Raw genomic sequence first — 6,068 nt, 5'->3', positions numbered from 1 at the left:
AATGAGTGCTCGCAGGCAAGTTAAGCGGCAATCACCGAACGAGTGGGAGAGCAATAGTGATAGGGGATTCTATCGTAAGGGGAACAGATAGACGTTTCTGTGGCCGCAGACGTGTCTCCAGGATGGTATGTTGCCTCCCTGGTGCCAGGGTCAAGGATGTCACTGAGCGGTTGCAGGACATTCTGAAGGGGGAGGGTGAACAGCCAGAGGTCGTGGTCCATATCGGTACCAACGACATAGGTAGAAAGAGGGACGAGGTCTTGCAAGCGGAATATAGGGAGCTAGGAAACAAATTAAAAAGCAGGACTTCAAAGGTAGTAATCTCAGGATTACTCCCAGTGCCACGTGCTAGTGAGAGCAGAAATAGGAGAATAGACCAGATGAATGCATGGCTGGAGAGATGGTGTAGGAGGGAGGGATTTAAATTCCTGAGGCATTGGGACCGATTCTGGGGAAGGTGGGACCTGTTCAAGCTGGACGGGTTACACCTCGGCAGAAATGGGACCAATATCCTTGCAGGGGGGGTTGCTAGTGCTGTTTGGAAAGATTTAAACTAGTTTGTCAGGGGGCTGGGAACCTAAGTGTGGGCCCAGAATGGAGAGAAACAAAGCTGGAAGTGCAAGTTAGAAAAGTAGTCAGTAAAACTAGTAGGGAGCAGAAACAAAGGCCAACAGTAAAGAGGGTCAAAGTGCAGAAAAATATTAAACAAGCAAAGTTGAAGGCACTTTATCTAAATGCACGTAGCATTCGCAACAAGGTGGATGAATTAATGGCACTAATAGAAGTAAATGGGTATGATGTAATGCCATTACAGAGACATGGTTGCAGGGTAACCAAAGCTGGGAACTGAATGTTCCAGGGTACTCAACATTTAGGAAGGACAGACAAAAAGGAAAAGGAGGTGGCGTAGCGCTGTTAATAAGGGATGAGATTGGTACGGTAGAGATAAAAGATCTTGGCTCGGCAGATCGTGATGTAAAACTAGAATCAGTTTGGGTGGAGCTAAGAAACAACAAAGGGCGGAAAACATTAGTGGGAGTTGTGTATAGGCCACCAAACAGCAATGGCAATGTAGGGCACAGTATCAATCAAGAGATTAGAAGTGCATGTAACAAGGGCGATCCGGTAATCATGGGGGACTTTAATCTACATATTGACTGGGCAAATCAAATTACCACTAATGGTGTGGAGGACGAATTCTTGGAATGCGTGCGAGATGGTTTCCTGGATCAGTATGTGGAGGAACCAACCAGGGAACAGACTATTCTGGATCTGGTACTGTGTACTCTTTTGATGCATACTTAAACATATTGTCTGTAAATTAATCAAACTTCAAATAAAACTTAAACAAATCAAATTAAAATTTGGTTCCCGGTGGTGATAACGCACTCCAGTCCTCGCGGCGCCCACCGGTCGCGGAAGTACTCAAGCGTGTCGGCGGACACCGCGTGCTCCATCTCCAGGGCCACCCCGGCGCGAACATGGCCGCGGAAGAGAGGCAGGCAATCTGGCTGAACGACCCCTCGACCGCCCGCTGCCTGGACCAGTTAATGGCAACTTTGGCCAGGCCCAGGAGCAGTCCTACGAGGAGGTCCTCCAACCTGCCTGCTCCCCTCCGCACCGGGTGACCGTAGATCAAGAGCGTGGGACTGAAGTGCAACCAAAAATCGAGGAGCAGCCCCTTCAAGTAATGAAAGAGGGGCTGCAACCTCTCACATTCTACGTAAACATGAAAAACGGACTCCTCCAGGCCGCAGAAAATGCAGGCGGCCTGGGAGTCCGTGAACCTATTTAAAACCATATTGCACGGGACTGCTCCGTGCAACACCCTCCAGGCCAAGTCCCCAATAGAACAAGGGAGGACTCCCGCGTAGAGAGCCCTCCATTGGGGACCTCCGCCTCCGCCGGACGGCAAGATGTCCGGACGGCAGACGAAGATGGCAAAGTGGAGAGTGTGCAGGAGCAGCCCGTACAGGAAACCCCTCCGCGCGGAATGAAAAGGCACGGAGGGTATTTCCTCGAGACGGCTCAAGTTGTGAGGCACCGGTTCCCGAGGGGAGTTTCGGGGCCGGGCACCGATGAGGAATTCCGTCCGAACGGGGGAAAGCTCGGACGGGATCGCCCCACATGCTTGAGCCTCCTCGATACACCTAGTGGAGTCGCGGCCCAGTGCCACTTTCACCGACTCGATGGCCCAAGACAGGCGCCGCGCCAGCTCCTCCGGCGCCATCCAGCCCGCTCCTCCGCCATCGAGCAGGTCCCCGACTCTCGTCACCTTGCCAGGCACAGCCCTGCGCTCCGCCAGCCACCCGAACCCGCGGTCATGGAGGTGCAGATTCCTGAGCAGCGGCTCCTGACGGGGGAGAGCTCCGCCTGGAAGCGACATAGTTCCAAACCCATAGCAGTTCCTGGTAGAAGACAGGCAGCTCCCGCAGGCTGGCACGCATACCGCCCACTTTCACAAACAGGAGCTGCATGTCGTAATTGAGGCCGAGCAGCTGGCGGAAGAAATACGTCGCCAGCGCACACCATCTCTGAGGATTCTCGACGTACAGGTATCTCTGCAGCGTCTGAAGACGGAAAGTCGCAGCCTGGGTGCGAAGGCACACCAGCGCCTGACCGCCCTCCCTAAGCGGGAGACTCAGAACCGCGGCAGAGACCCAGTGCTTCCTTTTGTCCCAGAAGAAGTCGATGAGCTTCTTCTGCATCTTGGCGACAAACGCAGGGGGAGGGATCAAAGTGACCAACCGGTACCACAACATGGCGGCCACCAGCTGGTTTATGACCAGCGCTTGACCCCTGTAGGACAACACTCGGAGCAGTCCTGTCCAGCGTCCTAGGCGAGCGGTGACTTTGGCCTCCAGCTCTTGCCAGTTCGCCGGCCAGGCATCCTCGGCAGAGCTAAGGTAGACTCCCAAATAGAGGAGGTGCGTTGTGCTCCAGGCGAAGGGCCTGAACTCCTCCGGCAGGGAGTCCACCCGCCACTGACCCACCAGGAGTCCGGAACATTTCTCCCAGTTGATCCTGGTGGAGGATGCGTCCAAGTAAATCTGCTGGCATTCCCGCATCCTCCGCAAGTCAGCGGGATCCGTGACCGTGAGGAGCACGTCATCGGCGTAAGCCGAGAGGACCACCTCCACGCCTGGCCCTTGCAGAGCCAGTCCCGTCAACCTCTTCCGCAAGAGGCGCAGGAAAGGCTCCACGCAAACGGCGTATAACTGACTGGACATGGGGCATCCCTGACGCACCCCACTCCCGAAGTGAAGGGGCGCCGTTAAAGCCTCGTTAACTTTAATCAGACACTCCACGGCGGCGTACAGAAGTCAGATCCGGGCGACGAAATGCGTCCCGAACCCGAATGTGCGCAGAGTCCCGAAGAGATACTCGTGATCCACCCTGTCGAACGCCTTCTCCTGATCCAAGGAAAGGAAGGCGACCGACAGACCAGCCCTCTGGGAATGGTGGACCAGGTCCCGGACCAGATGGATGTTATCGTGGATGGTCCGGCCCGGGACCATGTAGGACTGGTCGGGGTGGATCATGTGGGCCAGCACGGTGCCAAGGCGGGCAGACATAGCCCTGGCAAAAATGTTATAGTCCGTGCTGAGGAGGGAGACCGGGCGCCAGTTCTTAAGGAGGCGGAAATCGCCCTTCTTAGGCAACAGGACAATGACCGCCCTGCGCCAAGAGAGGGGCATCTCCCTGGTCGCCAAACTTTCCCCCAGGACACGCGCGTAGTCACCCCCCCCCAAGACGTCCCAGAACACCCTGTGGAACTCCACAGTCAGCCCGTCCAGCCCCGGGGACTTCCCCTGGAGAGCTGGCCGAGGGCGCCGGTCAGCTCCGCCAGGCTTAGCGGAGCGTCCAATTTTTCGCCGCCCTCCGGGCCAACCTTCAGCAGGTCCTCCCACAAAACTCTGCGTGCATCCTCGCTGGACGGATCCAGAGAGAACAGAGCCCCGTAATAGGCACGGGCCTCCGCGCTGATTCCCTCCGGATCCGAGACCAGAGATCCGTCGTCGGCCAGCAGCCCCAAGAGCCGCTTACGGACCCCTCGTCTTTTTTCCAGCGAGTAGAAGAAGGGGGAGTCGCGGTCCAGGTCCCGCAGGAACTGGATCCGCGACCTTATGTATGCGCCTTGGGACCCAACGAGCTGCAGGTCCTTCAGCGCGCCCTTCTTCTCTTCGTACACCTTCCGCAGGGCCAGGTCCTCGACGACTTGACCGAGACGGGACTCCAGGTCGAGCACCTCCTTCTCCAACCGCCCGACCCGGGCCTCCCGCCTCTTGGTCGACCCCTTCGCGTACTCCTGACAGAAGAGACGGACGTGAGCGGTACTGTGTAATAAGAAAGGGCTAATCAATAATCTTGTGGTAAAGGGGCCTTTAGGGACAAGTGACCATAATATGATTGAATTTTACATTAAGTTTGAGAGTGATGTAGTCCAATCTGAAATGAAGGTCTTCAATCTAAACAGAGGAAACTACAAGGGTATGAGGGACAGTTTGGCCATGGTAGATTGGGAGACTACACTAAAATGTATGAGGGTGGACATACAATGGCTAACATTCAACGAAATAATGCATAATTTGCAACAGACATATATTCCTCTAGGGCATAAAAAACCTAAAAGAAAAAGTGATCCAACCATGGCTAACAAAAGAAATTAAAGCTGGTATTAAGTCAAAGGAGGAAGCTTATAAAGTTGCCAGAAAAAGCGGTCAGCCTGAAGATTGGGATCTTTTTAGAAATCGGCAAAGGGGGACCAAGAAATTGATAAAGAAAGGGAAAATGGAATATGAGCACAAGCTAGCAAAAAATATAAAAACGGATTGTAAAAGCTTCTATAGGTATGTGAAAAGGAAAAGACTGGCAAAGGTAAATGTAGGTCCTTTACAGTCAGAGACGGGAGAATTTATAATGGGGAATGAGGAAATGGCAGAGAAATTAAATAATTACTTTGTTTCTGTCTTCACAGAGGAGACACAAAAAACCTCCCAGAAATATGAAAAAACCAAGGGTGTGACGAGAATGAGGAACTTAAAGAAATTATTATTAGTAAAGAAACAGTACTAGCAAAATTAATGGGACTAAAAGTCGATAAATCCCAAGGACCGGATGACCTACATCCTAGGGTTTTGAAAGAGGTGGCCATTGGAATAGTGGACGCATTGGTTGTCATCTTCCAAAATTCTACAGATTCTGGAACGGTTCCTGCAGATTGGAGGATAGCAAATGTAACCCCACTATTTAAGAAAGGAGGGAGAGAGAAAACGGGGAACTACAGACCTGTTAGCTTCACATCAGTAGTTGGGAAAATGCTGGAATCTATTATAAAGGATGCAATAACTGGGCACTTTGAAACTAATAGTAAGATTGGGCGGAGTCAACATGGATTTCTGAAAGGGAAATCCTGTTTGACAAACCTATTGGAGTTCTTTGAGGATGTAATTAGTAGAGTAGACAAAGGGAAACCGGTAGATGTGGTGTATCTGGATTTTCAGAAGGCCTTCGATAAGGTCCCACACAAGAGGTTGGTGAACAAAATTAGGGCACATGGAATTAGGGGTAATATACTAGCATGGATTGAGAATTGGTTAACAGACAGAAAACAAAGTGTAGGGATAAACAGGTCTTTTTCAGGATGGCAGGCTGTGACTAGTGGTGTACCGCAAGGATCGGTGCTTGGGCCCCCAGCTATTCACAATCTATATCAATGATTTGGATGAGGGGACTAAATGTAACATTTCCAAATTTGCTGATGATACAAAGCTAGGTGGCAGTGTCAGTTGCGAAGAGCATGTGAAGAGGCTTCAGGGGGATCTCGACAGGCTCAGTGAGTGGGTGAGAACATGGCAGATGGAATATAATGTGGGTAAATGTGAAGTTATCCACTTTGGTAGAAAAAACAGAAAGGCAGAGTATTTCCTAAATGGTGAAAGATTGGGGAATGCAGATGCTCAAAGGGACCTGGGTGTCCTTGTACATGAGTCACTGAAAGTGAATGTGCAGGTGCAGCAAGCCATTAGGAAGGCAAATGGTATGCTGGCCTTCATTACAAGAGGATT

Source organism: Somniosus microcephalus, chromosome 34, assembly GCF_052327205.1.
Source record: "Somniosus microcephalus isolate GS21.2 chromosome 34, FLI_Smic_1.0, whole genome shotgun sequence".
In the NCBI taxonomy this organism is placed as follows: domain Eukaryota; kingdom Metazoa; phylum Chordata; class Chondrichthyes; order Squaliformes; family Somniosidae; genus Somniosus; species Somniosus microcephalus.
This window is presented reverse-complemented; position numbering follows the sequence as displayed.